The sequence below is a fragment of the Harmonia axyridis genome, chromosome 4 (genome assembly GCF_914767665.1).
Source record: "Harmonia axyridis chromosome 4, icHarAxyr1.1, whole genome shotgun sequence".
In the NCBI taxonomy this organism is placed as follows: Eukaryota; Metazoa; Arthropoda; class Insecta; order Coleoptera; family Coccinellidae; genus Harmonia; species Harmonia axyridis.
Window position 1 is genome coordinate 18804288 of NC_059504.1, and position 18164 is coordinate 18822451.

The following is an 18164-nucleotide window of genomic DNA, read 5'->3' on the forward strand; positions in this document are numbered from 1 at the left end:
ACAAAACGAATTTTTATATTGCATACTGGAAGATACCTTATGACATTAATATTTTATGGAGGAACGACGTTAAAGGTGAAACAGTGAAGCGATCGTTTCAGGCGCCTCAATTTGAGAGGCGGCAATTCAGCCGAGTTTCTGGCCACCTTTTCATATTTAATCCTTGATTCTTAAAAACAACATGATGTTGTTTCACTCCACTGCGTTTATCAACATTCCCTGCAATAAACATCTGCAAACCGCCTATACTAAGCCGCCAGTAAAATAAATAACAGATGGCAGTCCAATCAACATAAACAGAAAGAAGGATAAAATAATTATTCATTACGCAAATACGAATAACAATACTACCTTTGTATTATGATAGGAGGGAGGTCATGTTCTTATTGATGCTGCTTTTTCAGAAGGGTTGTCGAAAAATGATTTGCTTCAGGCTTCAAAATAACTCGCGCCGAAGCTGATTTTATATGAATGCTGATGAATTGAATAAAAAACGACCAAATATAATTCTCATTACGAATAAATAACAGTTCAATCAATAAGTACAGAGTATTAACCGTAAAACACATTTTTTCTTGAAAAATCTCCAAAAATGAAAATGACCGAATGCAGTTTTTCAAAGGAAACACGCTGGAATGCGAAATTATCCGGCCATTTTGAAGCACGAGTGTAATTCGGGGGAATATTTCTCGAGTAAACTGTTACATAACTTGTCAAACTGATTTAGAATGGAATTGCCATAGATTCGAACTGTGTAAGATGCATAGAAACTATGCATCTATGAACAGAACAATTATCGCAGTGCTGTTTTGCTTCCTACAATTAGTCCCGGAGCCAGTAACAGATATACATGACCAAGTTCCTCTCAAACGGTAATTAGTAGAATGCATCAGGTAATAGTAATAAAAAGCCTCGTGAACGTCAGCTGCTACTCTGCTGGGGGGGGGAGAGCGGCGGCAGCCCCCCAAACACGAAGAAAAAAAATAATAAATTCAGTCATTTCCTCCCAACTGAAAATTCGTCAAATTGAAGCTAACCCAATATCTACAGCTAGCTGATTTTTTTTATTTATCACAGCAGTATATTAACGATCAGCTGAAAAGTTTTCATGTGGAAGGAAATGACGTATCTTTAATTATTCTCATTATTTCTGAAAATCGAATCATCGCACGCCAGTGTTACATAGAAAATAGTGAGGTATGGTTGATTCATTATAAGAGTCGCTGTAAGAGCTGTCATTGAAAATAAAATTTTTTTCTTTCATGTTTGAGGCACCAGCTGACGTATAATCCACCATGCTATAGCCAGCTGATTGTATTTTTTCGTCAAGATATTGGGTAAGCTACAATTTGACAAATTTTCAGTTGGGAGAAAATGACTGAATGTATTTTTTTTCTGCGTGTTTGGGGGGCTGTCGCCGCTCTACCCCCCCCCCCCCAACCGAGTCACAGCTGACGTTCACGAGGCTTTTTATTACTATTATCTGATGCATCTCATCAAGTATCTCTCAAGAGGAAATAATCAACCAAATTTGCACCTGGCTCCCGGACTAAATGCAATTATCGCTGTAATTTTCGATAATTGTTCTCCATATACATATAATTTTTGACAGGAGGGAAATATTCACAGAAATTCAATCCATAGCCCCCAAGAAGCATATCAAATTTCGAACAGAAATCTGATCGTCATTGTAGAGATTTAAACCGTTGAGAAAGAAAGCAAAATGAGGAGTGAAATGTTCATCATGAAATCAGGGCAAGGTGTATGCTTTTCCCACCCAAATCCCTGGTCCATTACGGACTGATGCTCATGAAATACAGATAAGGAGAAGATGAGAGCGGTTCCGCACTCCTAACGCCAATATTTACTCTATCTAAAAACAGAGAAGCGGTATTGTTTTCTCGATGAAGACGTCCTGCTGGATGAATAAATTGTGGATACAGTTCCTCGGGGACCTTGTGGATCAAATTTACGACTGAGGTGGGCTTTGGATTCGGGTCTTGTTTGCAAAGAATCGAAGACACACATGAAGTGTTTCTTATCTGAACCAATATTTTCTCTTCTCGGAATTGGCTCACTAAACGTTGGAAAATGAGCAAAGCGCAGACGTTAAGTCAGAAGGTCATGGGCGATCGTTCAAGTTCGTATTCATTAACCTTCGATGCGTTATAAAAGATCATAATTTCTCAATTTACTTTAAGAATGGCAAGGCTAATTTATTTTAGCAATGACAAAAAGGCAACACGTAGAAATTCGATTTCATTCGACAATATAACTTTCAAAGTTTCCAATAATTTTTTCGGAATGATCCAACCCAGAAAAATTCCGCTAGAGAGTTTCTCTTTTGATTTTTTCCTTCTCCTGAATCTCTTTCTTGTATGTACCTTGACCTATACCACAGAAAGGTTCTGGGCCAATGAAAGGAGTTTGTGTTCCTTTTCTGGCTAGTGTGTTGTCCTCTCCATTTTCCTCTTAATCCTGAGTGAAGGAGAAGCGAGACAGAAAAGACCTTGTTATTCTTGCCTATTTCGTTAAGTTTTCTTCAGTACTCCAATGCCATCTAAAATCGATGATATGTGAGCTCAAGGCTTTGATCCCAACCTGACTATCAGAATGTATCGCTTCATCGAATATCTGGTAGTTTCTTACTAGATTCATTTCTCCACATCTTACGATTGCAAGAATCTATGTCTGAAAAATACTGGGACAGCGACCTAGATCAAATTAGATTTAATTGAAGAGGTTCCGTTTCTCTGCGACCTAATAGCCTATTGTGCCCCCACCAGAGCTTTTCTCTCCATAATGTGATCTACAGCTCGCATTCCAGTTCCAGAGTTCTAATGAACTCCAATATCCAGGATGGCTTCAAGGAGGCTAATTCCTCATTTCTACAAGTTTCGTGTTCAAAGCAGGTTTTTCGTTGGCTAGCGATGGCGAGGCATTCCGTCACCAGGTGATCCGGAGTTTCTTCCTCCTCCCCACAGAATCTGCATTCGTCATTTTCTGTTAGGCCCATTCTCATGAGGTGTTTCCTCCGGCGACAATGCCCTGTGAGGAATCCAGTGAGGAGGTGTAGCATATTTTTACTGAGATCCAGATACTTTTGGATTTCGAGTTTCGAAAAAACTTTTTAGAGTGATCCAATCCAGGAAGATTCCGCCAAAGTGTTTCTCTTCTTGTAGATACGTTTGTCTACGCCACAGAAAGGTTCCGGTCGATGAAAGGAGTTTGTGCTTCTTTTCTGGCAAGTGTGTTGGTCTTTTCAATCCCTCTAATTCCCGAGTGGCCGGGAACCCAACAGCGACCTAACAATAGTGAGCATATGCTGCCAGTCCCGAATACTTCAGAGTCAGTCCCCGTCGTTATTTTGGAACCGTGTTATTTTCTTCTTAACATCATTGTTACGGTTTTCTCGATGTAAGTTTTCTTTATATATGTAGGCTTGGTTAATCGATCGTCTAGAGGTATGATTCGATTACCTGGCCTTTGAATTATTTACATCTATTTACAGAGCCACAATTATACAGTACAAACTCAGTATTGAGAAAATCCTAATAACGTCTTAATTACAAGTTTCTCACTACGGTACTGAATTTCGTCTTTAACTCGTTTGTTGATTACTCGAAACGTCTTCGTTTATCACGTCTTCAAGTTTTCGGTCGTCTCGTTTTCGATTTGTTCGCGACTCGTCTTAATCTATTCCGCGAAACGTCTTTTCGTCTTACGTCTTAAGTTGACCGCCCGAACTTGACTCGTCTTCGACTTAAGTTAAACTGTACCGCCTGTACCCGTCTTCGGTTCAATTTGAACTGTCCTCTCTGTCGATTGGAACTACCCTTTCTCGAATATAGACCTCCCTTCTTTCGGTTTGACCACACCCTTAGGGGAAGGTACCATCCCCTAGTCCAATAAGAGCTTTTGCCGTACCGCCCCCAAAGATCTTCGCGGATTCCTGGAAATCGAATATTCTAGAAGGACTAGAACCTGATAAACAGATGTAACACATCTGGTACATCCGTCTTGTTCTCGAACTTTCCCAACCCAGTAAATCTCTTAAGTTTTACAATCGACATGACACATTCTCCGACACCCCGAAGAATTACACATCCTTTTTACATTATATGTACAACAACAATTCGTTCCCTGTAAATCAATTGAAACTGTCATGCCCTCGACACTAAAAGAAACTAATAGGTCTCCAAGCATCCGGTTGACCATCGCAATTATTTACAGGGAACAATAATTGGATCCTACATATATGATAAAATGTAATTTCTCAGAGAAAACTACGCTCTCTGATCATTTTAGAACAGCCTCATGGGCTAATCTATCTATCACTAGATGGGCAGATGTGAGAATGTAATAATCTCCTCAAACTACGATAAAAGATATTCAAACATACGTAAAACGAAATAAACGCAAATAAAATCCCGTGTCTCTACCAGTACATTACGGGCCCACACAACCGCTTCGCGTCATGCGGGTTTTCACTCCCCCGGATCGACCTTGTCGTTATTTATCGTCCAATTTGAGTCCGAACTGGAAAACTGCGTCTCCTCGGCGAACTGAAACCGGCATTTTGTAACGTCTCCATCCCAGATTGATGAAACGGCCGTGGAAGTGGCGTTAAAAGCGGCGGTGCAAATCAGTCCTAATTTAATTCCAAGTTGCAGATTCTTATAAATCTTTACGGCGCAGTCCGTCCGGATTCCGCACTGCAATTTTCTCGGGGATCCGGGACAACAATCCCTGGTATACGCTTTCCGAAATTGGCTACTGAATGAATTACGAAGATAAAAGTTTTTTTTGCCCGGAGTAATCGACTGCGGGACCCAAAAAAAAAAGGTGGGGTGGAAACAATCTTGCATTCTTCTGGATTTGGTAACGGCTTTAGTTCCTGAAGATTAAGTTAACTTGAGGAAGTTGGCTTCTCTTGGACAAAGATTCGATTGAGTTGTGGGACGAATGCCTAGAGTATAGAGTGACTCAAAAAAACCACATTTTGGCCGAATATCTGCAAGTTAAGAATTTTGAGCAGAGAATTGTCTCAAACGACTGGTTTCGTATCACTGATGAAGAATTCGAGGTGAAAATCGGTTCTGTCTGACCGTCCGGCCAATCTGTTGAGGCAAATGGCACCACCAGTACCTTTCTATTTTTTTCTCGTTTGTAGCTTCAAAATTTTCGTGTGGAAAGAATCAGCCTTATGGAAAAGTTGTTATCTATTAAAATTTCGTATTTTGTAGAATATAACCTCCTCAACAAGAAAGTCTATGGGTCCGACTCAATCAAATGACTAGTTTCGAGTGTCAAAGTTGGAAAATGGCATTTTATTGAAGTAGGTAACTGATGAAGAATTCAAAGTGAAAATCGATTGTGTCTGACCGTTCGGCCAATGTTTCACGCAGATGGCACCACCAGTACCTTTCTACTTTTTTTTCTCGTTTGTAGCTTCAAAATTTTCGTGTGGAAAGAATCAGCCTTATGGAAAAATTGTTACCTATTAATTTTCCGTATTTTGTAGAATATAACCTCCTCAACAAGAAAGTCTATGGGTCCGACTCAATCATATGACTAGTTTCGAGTGTCAAAGTTGGAAAATGCCATTTTATTGAAGTAGGTAACTGATGAAGAATTCAAGGTGAAAATCGATTGTGTCTGACCGTTCGGCCAATCTTTCACGCAGATGGCACCGCCAGTACCTTTCTACTTTTTTTCTCGTTTGTAGCTTCAAAATTTTCGTGTGGAAAGAATCAGCCTTATGGAAAAATTGTAACCTATTAATTTTCCGTATTTTGTAGAATATAACCTCCTCAACAAGAAAGTCTATGGGTCCGACTCAATCATATGACTAGTTTCGAGTGTCAAAGTTGTAAAATGGCATTTTATTGAAGTAACATCTTGAATTAAACACTTTTGCCCGACAAATGTAGCTTATCCATAAGGTAATAATTTCAGATTGGTTTTTAAGAAACTTATTGTTAGATACTGGGCGAATCAAGATTATTCAAAATAAAATTCGTTTAGTTCATAATTCCATAATTGTGATTGAAAAAGTCGGGTGTAGAATTTTCCAATTTTTTGTCATCAATTTTATTCGAGTATACTATTATAATGTAAAACTTGTAGAAATGGAGAATTAACCTCCTTGAAGCCATGCTAGATACTGGAGTTCATTAGTACTCTGGAACTGAAGGGCAAGGAGATAATTCCTTCTGGAGTGTGTGTCAATTGTCTGACGAAAGAAGAAAAATCCCGAGATGACCGAGGTAATCTCGGATTTTTTTTTTATCAGCTCTTTTGTTTCCTCAACGAAATTCTTTCAACAAAGTGTCACTTTTTGGATTCATTGCATAATTGTTTTTCCTAATGATTTAACCTGGGTGGCACATATTTTGAGAATTAATAGACCATGAAGTAGAGGCTTCAAACTCGTGTTCAGTAAACTGAATATGCGCAAATTGTCCTTTGTAGAACACAGGACTGTATATAGGTATTTAAATAAGCGGTTAGAAGTCCTCGATTTCCTATCAGTCCTTTCCTAATCATAATTTTATTACTTTATCTACTGCTATTGAATTATATATTCATTATTCAACTGCTTTTGAGCAATTAATATTATCTATTAACAAACAGCGTGAGTTATAATAACTCACTACTATAACTCACTATAATAAATCGGGAAATATGGATCTGTGCTTCTATACTTCTCTGCTTCTATTCGATTGGCCGAAAGGGAACATTCCATTATTGTTATTGAGGGGAGGGATGTCCAAGGGAATGTCACGTTTTCTAATTGAGTTGATATTTAATTATTGTGAATGTTTTGCTAAAAAGGATTAATTCAGACAGTGAAGATGAAATATTATATAGGTATACATTTTCAAAAGACAAACAGCTAATGTTACCATACAGAATTATTTCCCGTTCCTTCTGTCTACATTCTAAGTCTGTATTTTTTTCATAGTATTTATTGATATAGTCGTAGATTTACGAACAATTTGCCAAGAAATCATTTGTGCAATTTTGAGGAATATTAGTATAGTATTCAACTTGCGGTAATGGTCATAACTCACTTGAAGAATTACAGCACTCGCCTGCGGCTCGTGCTGCAAACTTCATCTGCGCGAGTTATGTCCTACATTACCGCTCGTTGAATTATATACTATTATTCCTCAAAATTGCACAAATGATCTCTTGGCAAATTGTATGTACCTACTTAAGTTCGAATCATTCCCAATGCACAAGACAAACTAATTGAAAAGCTGAAAAACAGCTCTTCAAATTGCTTCCCAACGGTAACAACTCCATTCCAGATGAAAACCACCTCGGGAAACAGGGTGGAAAAACACAGATATTACCTGAATAACAAATATCAGGCTGGCGTTCAAACAGAACCCTGACCCATGTTGCCGGTTGAGAAATAACTCCTGTAAGTCACGTAAACACCGAAGTATAAAAAGGAGAAATACCAACGTGCCCCTTGCCTTGGGGTGAAAATAAGCCAACACGTTTCGCAGTGCTGCATATTTAATTCCCCAACATTTGTCGGGTTAATTTCTTCGCAAAGTGTATTGAAGTTAAAAGTCCCCAGTTCTGAAGTCCAGACTGGGAAAAGTTGCTTTTTGCGCTTCTTGCGTGGGAAGAAGGACAAGTGATGACTGGAGTTTATAACTGGAATTCGCTCTCAGACTAAGGGGGATGAGGAGAGTAGTTGAAGAACGACTTCCTTTGTCGTTTTGTTCCGGAAGTATTGATTTCTTGGGAAATTCTTATAAATTAATATCGAAGTTACCGCATTCTTGGTTACGGAATGTTTGTTTATGTTTATCGCCGTTTCGACAACAGTGTAACTGGGGGTGACTAAGTGAATTCGAAAAGAGATCCCTCTATCAGTACCTTCTCAAATTCAATTTGAGACTTAACAAAATCAAATTAGGATTAATCAAATTCAAATTGTTACTAAACACATTCAAATTGGTAATAATCAATTTCAAATTGGGACGATATTTATTGCTATTTAATTTGATATTTTCTACGAAATTCACACATCTTAATATGCCAAAAAGGAGTAGCGAACGAATCATATCGAAGTTCAACTCGGAAAAATGCTCTATATCGAAATGAAAGACAGAATATTTTCAAAATTACATTATTGAATGTTTCCACAGATATAAAAAGTGAAATAATAAATTCACATAAAGATGAATGTTGTGCCAATTTGAATTTGATTATACCCAGTTTGAAAGTATTCCGTTCCAATTTGAATTTGATTATTCCCAATTTGAATTTCATAAGTTTCACTTTGGAGTTGAAGATATATAGTTGGAGCATATTAGTCAAGTAAGGAATAATAATTGATATTATGTCAGCGGTTGCTAATAATGTCTTAACCACTGGTGATGCTATTTCTGAGCAGTTATTGAAAGTAATTTGTGACTTTTTTACAACACTAAAAGTTTGACAATCGTAGTCAAAAGACAAAAAGAGTTTTCCTCCGAATAAAACTTTCCTTTTCCCACAATGTGATGGTTTTTCCGAAAACGATGTACAGTTTAAAAATAAAAAAAATAAAAATTGAGCCTTTTTTTTTAATAGAAAGGTTACATTATGCCATTACGTATGGAAAATAACTGAACTTGTCTATACGTCCTGCATTCTTTCAACCCAAAGTTTCATCATATTTTCACTTAAATTTGCGGCTGTAATTGATCAATAGTACATTGAATATTAATTTTCAATTGCTCGACGGTTGTTGGATTATTGGCATAAACTCATTACTCAACATATGCCCAAAGAAAGAAATCACAACCTAGGAGGACAATCGACTGGACCATTTCCTATTATAATTTCATCACCAAATATTGTTTTCAATAAATATGTTGTTGAGATGGTTGTGGGACAGGTGTCAACGTCCTTTTGAAACCACATATCCTCCAGATTATTCTCAACGATAGCATGAAAAAAATGAATTCAACATTGTTCTGTATCATTCTCCATAGACTGTTACTTTTCGCCCATGTTCTCCAAAGAAATATGGGTCAATAACTCCGCCAACATGAATTGTACACCATACAGAGCAGTAGCGTAACTAGAGTTAAGTCATGGGGGGATATTTAACACCACTTTGGAAAATCATAATCTTTCAATTCTTCATGTTTTTTTTTCGTATTATTACTTACAATTTTTTATGTTATGGGTTATGTCCCCAATAACCCAGTCGTTACGCCTATGCCATACAGTGACTTTATCTGGATGTATTGTTGCCTCAAAAGTTTCGTGTGGATTTTCATCACACCAAATTCTTTGATTCTGTTTCTTTACGTAACAATTCAATCAAAAATAAACTTCATCACTGAATAAACTTTTTCTATAAAATTGATCATAATTTCTTAGTTGTTCAAGAGCAGAATCAAAAAATGAACGACATTCATGGTGATCTAGTGGCTTCAGTTCTTGAACCACTTGAATTTTGTGAGGATATAAACTTGAACCTTTCCTCAAAATTCTTCATTTTGTTTGAGAAATATTTAATTGTTGAATACGGATAAAAAAGAAAAACATAACCCCATGAGAATGCTTTACTAGCCACTGAGTATTCTCTATCGACAAAGAACTCTTTTACTCAAAAAAGTACTATGCTAACAACTCTGAATTCAAATTGCATTATAAAAAAATAGCTGTGAATGACATGCAACTAGATAAGTATTATATACAGAAAATATGACCTTAAAATAATAAATTCATATCAATAATACTATTTGACTTAATGCCTCTCTGATCTTCAAAATACCCCGTCTAATATAACCTACAAAACTCATCGAACAATTCTGAAATGGATCATCGAAGAATTCAATATTCATTTCCATAAACTGAAGGCACTGACGAAACTTTAATTAATTTCCTAATTATTCCAATATCTTTCGAATCGATGAGATTCATTTGAGAAAATAATGGTTCCAAATGAAATGGAATTAAAGTTCTCAAGCGGACAGAAAAGTTTTTCGTTGTTCAGTTCAGAATTTGAAACTAATAAAGACAGTGCAGATTATATGATTTGATCGTTTGAAGGAAGTTGTGAACAGTTGAAATAAAAATCAGGAAAGGAACATTTTACTTTTGAATCCATAACTATTTTATATGTCTAACATAACACTTGTACTCACTGGAGAATTTCAGCTCATATGAGAGCCCTTCAAAGCATTCAATACTCCTTTCCTTCATTAATAATTCTTCAGGGTTTCTACCCTTTTCAGGTGAAGTACTCCACATCTATGAATTAACTATTTGAAAAGGACCTAAAGAAAAATGGCATGTACTTTCATTAGGGTTTCCCATACACCCTCTCCGAATCAGAAATTTACCAGCTTGGTAAATGTAATGGTAGATCTACCAACAGATTAGATTAACATCACATAGATTATTCCTGTTAGAACTCCATAAAAAATTAAAAGTTCCAGTGGAAATAGAATGAGATATCAACTTTGAAGGACCTCCCACCAACGAATCAATAAATATTAGGAAAGTACTGACGTTAGTCAGGAACTTTCGAACGCACTTTCCTTCATGCGCCGATTGGGACCTTGGACACTCATGTAAGTAGAACCTCTTATATTCTGGCCTGGAGGGGGTAATCACAATTGGCCACTGATATCTTGTGATTTAACACCTTTAGACTTTTTTCTTTGAGGCCTCGTGAAAGATAAGGTCTATGCCACTGCTCCACAATGCTCTAGGTCCTTCCTTACGAAAGTTATCGAACTTGAGGACGGATTGGTCATCACTAAGTCGAGCCTTATCGTTTGAGACTGTTCCCGACTCGGGATTCTAAAAAAACAAAAATTATGACGGAAATGATAAAACGAAAAGTTCAAGAGTACTCAAAAGACGAATATTGAATGAATAAATAGCAGCTAGACACTCAGCTCGCCATCCAAGAATTCTAATGACTTCTTTCTCGAAATCGATGAAGACTGGTACAAATTTCCAGAAAAATTTCCAGATGAACCTTGGGGAACATACAGAGCCGAAACCCAGGCTGAATGTCAATAAACCGCAGTAGGACAACTTCTGGAAGAGGTTCTAAACTAGAAGCAGTCCTCGGAGATTGAGTCGAGATAAATTGGTCCCGAAGCTATACTTCCGTGCGAAAGAAAATCTTTGACCTAGCCCCTGCATTTCCACTGTTTCCAGTTCTTTGAGTCCCATAAAGTAACCCATTAAGAAAGAATGGCCGTAAGTGAAATATAGGGGAATGGGAAGAGAAGCGAAATTGTGCTCCGGATGATGCTGCAGATGGCTGACTGTTATTATATTCATTTCTACCGTGTTCATTTGATGTAGAACCTGAGTCAACTTTGAAATTGGTCACTTTTCGATGAAAATTTGTAGATTTTGATGCAGTTTTACTGTTTCTGCGTTATTCAGCTCCCTATCCAGAAAATTAGTGACAAAGTCAAATTTCACTGTGCGTATATACCAATGACAACATTAGTAACACCTTTTTTAACTCATGATGATGCTGCAGATGGCTGACTGTTATTATATTCATTTCTACCGTGTTCATTTGATGTAGAACCTGAGTCAACTTCGAAATTGGTCACTTTTCGATGGAAATTTGTAGATTTTGATGCAGTTTTACTGTTTCTGCATTATTCCTATCCAGAAAATTAGTGACAAAGACAAATTTCATTGTGCGTCTATACCAATGACAACATTAGTAACACCTTTTATAATTCAAAAAATACTTGTCCAATTTTTATGTTCTCCAAATAAGAGGTTTTTCAAAAAAAACTTTCGTTTTGAATATCCCTCTATCTGAACAGCTGCCACTTTTGACAATTGACTAGTAACAACATCGCCATTTCTGAAAATGGGATGATACACGCTTCAACAAAACATTGAAATTGTTAAAATTCGCTACAAAAATGGGGAAAATTTTGCATTCACTGTTCACAAAACTAAAGCACTTTTGGGTCGTCTTGAAGCACCCTCTCGGCCAACAATAGTGAACCTGGCTAAAAATTTGACCTCTTCTGACAATTAGGGATTTGAAGAATCGAAACCGTGTGTATCGCTCAAGAACAACTGAGAAAATGGCTGCTGTAGCCTCGTAGTGCTGACGAAAACCCAGGTTTTGCATAAAGACCAAGCACTCAAGCTAGTCGATCACCAGTAACGTCGTATCTTCCTTCAATCAAAATCAATCAAAATGATCCGGATTCTCATCCGAAAATCATCTTCAGTGATAAGGCCCATTTTCACCTCGGAGGCTACATCACGGAGGCTACATCAATAAGCAGAATTTGGGGCTCGGGAAATCCAAGAACGATTGTTGAAAAGCCTCCCCCATCCTCAATGTGTCACTGTTTGGTGCGTTTTTTAGGTTGGTGGTGTGGTTGGACCTTACTTATTCAAAAATGAGGTTGGTGCAACTCTTACGGTAAATGGATTGCTCTATCGAATTATGATGATGATTTTTCATGACCAGAATTGGATAAAGCAACGAAACAATCTCACTAATGCAAGAAAAGTGTCTGTACTATTTCTCGAAGAAGAATTTAACACTTTCTATTTTCTTTGGACCACGTGAAAGGCAATGTCTATGGCAGTGACGGCTCGTCAGGGTCGGCCGGGCCGACCCAAAAATTATCGGAAAATAGAAAATAATTCTAGATATTCAATTCATTCAAACTCGATCGGAGTTATCGATTTCGATATCCAAATTCCCTTGGTAATGAATATTTCCACTCAGAACAGGAAAATATAACTTATACCGGCCAATATTTTCTTTCGGACCCACCTAATATTCGATTTCCAAAGCATTCAGCGTTGTTATTCCCTTTCATAAATTGTAACAAACCACAATCGTAAATGGTTACTTTTCGTAACATCACCACAAACAAGTTATTCCAGAATTGTACGTAACACCGTAACATTAGGTCTGAAATGTAACACAAATGTTACAACTATACAATTAACAATTGCAACTCCTGTAATGTCACTGAAAGCATCTCATCACGTTAGGTCGGCCAAGAGCCGATGGCGGAACCAGCGCTACCGAGAGCGCTACGTAAAGGAAAAGATACTACGACATACGCCCAGAATACGACCACTCAGTAGAACGGCACAACAACTCGATGTAAGGTCGCTTCCCAATACACAGGGTCGGCTGGCCGGTTATCCTATTGCAGAGCGTCAAGCAGCAACTTTTCACAGTTTATTTCAAATATTTGATAATTAAATGAATGGTTAATTATGAGACATTATGTCTTAATCAGAAAAAAACTTATTTATGCCGTTCGATAGTAGCTATTGATTTTCAGATCATGAAAATATAATTAATATATTCAAATGAATGGTTAATTATGGGATATTACGTCTTGATCAGAAAAGAACTTATTTATGCCGTTCGTCAGTAGAAAGAAGTTTTTCAGCGCTCAAAAGAATAAAATCTTTCAGTAGGAACACGATGTCTCAAGACCGTTTAAATAACCTGGCACTGATATCAATCGAAAGAGGTTTAGTTAAAGAACAAGCCAGAGGAAACATTTTTTTCGAGAAAATAATTGATGACTTCGCGACAAACAAAGATCGTCGAATTGATTTGATCTATAAAAATGAATAAAGGGTACGCAAGCTCATACATTTTTGACCAGAATACATGCGGTCATTTCCACAATATTTTTTGTGGTCTTTATAAGATTTTTTTTATATTTTATATAAGTTTATATAAATAAATATATATAAACAAATAGATTTCCACGTCACCCAAGAGGTACTATTTGACGACGCATTGGTTTTCTGTTTTTATATATATATATATATATATATATATATATATATATATATATATATATATATATATATATATATATATATATATATATATGCCCGGCACTAAGAGATACCAACCCTATAAGGTGAAAAAAAAAAAATATATATATATATATATGTGTGTGGCCGACCCACATCTCGAGGGCACGAGCCGTCACTGGTCTATGGTCATTTGTGAGAAAGGGGCTATGAATTATGATTTTTAATGGGCGGAATTTGAAGATGTGAATGTGGACGACGCTTATTTTCAACAATAGCAACAAAATATTCACGATTTTGCAAGAAAAGTTTCCTGGCCGTGTTACATAGACGTACAACTTTGCTCCCGCCGTTTTTTCCGAAATTCGAGGTTTTATTATAAAAAACTAGTTATACATTCATGAATCAAAGTATTGTCCATCGCTGGCCACTACTTCTCCCATCGTTCGAGCAGCGTACGAATCCCGCGTTGAAAAAATTGGTCATCTTTTGAAGCGATCCACGAATCGATTCAATTTTTTACTTCTTCATAAAACCGAAAGAGCTGGTTATCCAGGCCGTATGCCATTGATCGAAACAAGTGATAGAATACGGCGAGTGGGGTAGGACTTACCATTTCAACGTTTCCAAATATGTCTTGACCACTTTCGCAACATGGGGTCGAGCATTGTCATGCTGTCAAATCACTTTATCATGTCTCATTGTATTGCGGCCGTTTGTCTTTCAATGCTCGGCTCAAAAGCATTAACTATATTCGATAACGATTGCTTACGATTGTTTTGGTCGGTTTTAGCAACTCATAATACACTACACCAAGCTGGTCCCACCAAATGCTGAGCATGACCTTGGAACTGTAAATATTCGATTTGGCCGTCGACGTGGAAGCATGGCCGGGTAATCCCCATGATTTTCTGTGCTTGGGATTATCATAATGAACCCATTTTTCGTATACATTTACAATGTGATGCAGAAATCCCTTCCTTCTTTGCCTTACCAGCAGCTGTTCACAAGCAAGCATCTCTCGGCTTCAACTCGTACGGCACCCAATTTCCTTATTTCTGAATAATTCCCATGACTTTCGGGCATTTTGAAATGTCTTATCACTCTCAATGATCCTGCCAATTGTTGCGTTTGACACGAGTCTTGATTAAGTGATGCCTCCAATTCTGTGTCTTCGGAAACAATACTGCTCTTCGACGTCAAAACCACCATTCTTAAAACCTTGAAACCACTCTCGGCACGTTCTTTCACTAATAGCGGCCTAACTATAGGTATTTGGGAGCATTCGATGAGCCTCATCCGCAGATTTCTTCATATTGAAGCAGAAAATTGAAACCTCCCGATACAACCATCTCTTGCAAAATTTCTTGTAGATATGATCACAATTGGCCCCAACATACAGCCGCAAATTTCATAAAAAGGATATGATTCCTCAACCGTAGCCGTATAGCGGCCATTTGACTGATAACGTTTTCCATCGGCTCACCATTTCTTTACAATGAAATAAACATGCATTGATTTCTCTTGAAATATACTCGTTTTTTCAATATCAAAATGAAACCTCACATTGGAAAACCCTTTAGCACACCTCTTATATTAGGATTCAATTAAACCAAACTATCGTTATACCTACTTGAAGTAATCTAATAAAGCCCTGTTCGAAGGAAAAGTGTTGTTTTCCGGCAGAAAAAGCACCACTCCCTTATAGAAAAAAGCTTGTATATTCTTGGTGTTATTATGTAGTAGCACGAAATGCCATAGAATTAGTCTGGAATAAAAAGCAGGGGCACGAAATCAGAAAACGCACATTTGAAGACAATAACAGCACGAATTAGGCATAACATAAATCAAGCTCAAATTGCTCAGGCCAAACCCAAATAAATGAATTCCAGACATGGACACACTCTTGTGAAAATGATGATCTATTTTATTTGCAAATCATAAACAGAGTGAATTCCGCTGATGTTAAATTTCATCAAAATACAACTATACTCATTTGTATAAATACTTGAAGAAATTCAAGAATTTAACTATTCAGTAGTGTATAAAAAACAACAGCCCAACAGCCACACAAAACAGTGACACGTTGAGAATGGAAAGGCTTTTCAATAATCATTCTGAAAGAATTCTGAGCCTCATCACTAAAGATGGTTTTTCAATGAAAATACGGATCATTTTAATGCATTTCAAACAGTTGTTCTTGAGTGACGCACACAGTTCCGATTCTTCACATCACTAACTTGTCCCAACCACTTCAAATTTTTCCACCAATTCCACTATTGCCGGCCTAGAAGATGCTTCTCAACGATCAATAAGTGCTATAGTTTTTAGTAGTGTCGTAGTTTTACTTGACAAATGTCAAAATATACAAGCTTCAAAAGTGGGAGCAGCCCAGATAGCGGGCTATTCAAAATTAAACATCTAATCTTTATATTTATAATAACATTTCAGAAGAACTATTATTCATTTTCAGTTAAAGTGTCAAACTTATATTGAATTATAACGCATGCAACTTTCGAATGTGAAGTCCAAGTATTCGCATGTCAAATCATAAAATTATAATTTTCACCTCATTTCGAATTCAGAATAACCTTTATGGACCAATTGTAATTCCAACTCACTTACTGATCGGTAGCCAATAAAATGTCTATCAAACTGACGTTAACCTATATTCTCCAACTCGACTATAATAATCAGAGTCCCATAACCGATGAAAATCCAGCTATTCTGAAGTCTACTGTTAGATAATAAGTTATTAATCCTCCGATTTCTGGACTTGTCAGAATTTCTGGAAAATAACTCTAAAGTCCCCTAAATTTTCACATTTAATTATTTTTGTGAATTTTTACGATGTTTTCATAGTAGATTTAGAGTTTTCCAAAAAATACGATACATTCTCGAGTATTTCACATGGAGAATTCAGAATATCAATAAATGGAAATATTTTCAAATAAGAGGGCGATAAATTACAATTCGATTAAAGGAGTGTTTTAGAAAACTTGGTAGTTCCATGATAATGAAAAAATTTTGAATTCATCATTTAAATGATTGAGATAGGTACGATTGAAAAACCATTCAATATTCAACATGATAATATAATAAAACTAAATCATGATTTTTTTTGTGAAAAAAATCAGTGAGTTTATCCTAAAAAGCCATACGAGGGTTTCTTCCAAAAATTGGAAGAATTGATTAAGCGATTTACGCACAGAATCAAAATGAATCTGCACTGAAGAACCTAGTTAGAAAGGTAGTGTACAACCTTAAAATATGCATGTCAAAATTTCATCTGGATCAATATATTGAAGGTTAAGTGACGCTACAATTGTTGTTGTTTGAAGAATAGACAAAAACGAGTTTCCTGTATTGATAAAAAATTATTTTGTACGGGTGAAAAATACTTCACAAGCAAATCAATGGCTCTCGATGATTGTTATTCAGACACAGTTCCATCGACAACAATGTTTAAAAGGGGCTCCAAGGAAAGAAATTTGGCTCTAATGAATAATTGATTGCCGAGGTTGAAGCCTATTTCGAAAGCAAAGATGAATCTTTCTACAGAAGTATATTGGAGTTGGATTATATAATTTTCAAAGGTCTTGACGAAACTTTAAGAAAAAATGTGTTTTTACCGGTTAGCCTGAGACTTATTGAGTGAAATATTATATAGTCTTACTTACCAGACTTTGTTTTATATGTATAGAATGTAAATTGTTCATATATTGTTAAATAAATAAACTATTCGAAAATTTATATATTTACGGCTGATAGAATATGAAAAAAATTATTTCTTATTTTTATACATTTTTATTAATCTCAAAATGAAACAAACTACAGAGTGTTACATTCAAACCAATTGCCACTAGACAATAAGTATTTTTGACAATATTGTTAATTTAACTAATGAAGAATGTTACGCATCAATCAGAAAGTAATGCGGGTTTTAACATTTTATACTAAAAACAAGTATGTACATAGTTTGAGTAGGTCTCGGAGTAGGTGTATAAAAAAAACAATGCCTCAAATGTAGGAATAGGGAAGTTCTTAAAATTTTCGTGGAAATGAATAAAAATCATTTCCACAACTAGTAATATTAATTTGTCTTCAATTTTATTTGAATCTTTGCTCTTGTAGTTGTCGAGAATCTTCAATCGCTATCCTCTGTTTTTTATGCTGATTGTATCAACATTTTATTCTTAGCATAAAAATAGGTATAAAAGAAATATTGTCTCAATTCCCAAAATAGAAAAGTTCTTCAAATTTTTATGGAGATGAATAAGTCAACCATTTCCACAACTAGTAATATTAATTTATCATCAATTTTGCATCATACTTTTAATTTTACTTTA

At 36.3% G+C, this 18164-nt stretch overlaps 2 protein-coding genes across 2 annotated transcripts in view; one reads left to right on the forward strand and one right to left on the reverse strand.

Annotated features, from left to right (window-relative positions):
• Nucleotides 1–18164, forward strand: part of LOC123677858 (pseudouridine-metabolizing bifunctional protein C1861.05) — a 412482-nt gene that overhangs the window by 366733 nt on the left and 27585 nt on the right. The window lies entirely within an intron of this gene.
• LOC123677861 (tetraspanin-9-like) overlaps nucleotides 1–18164 on the reverse strand; it is a 332267-nt gene that overhangs the window by 313394 nt on the left and 709 nt on the right. The window lies entirely within an intron of this gene.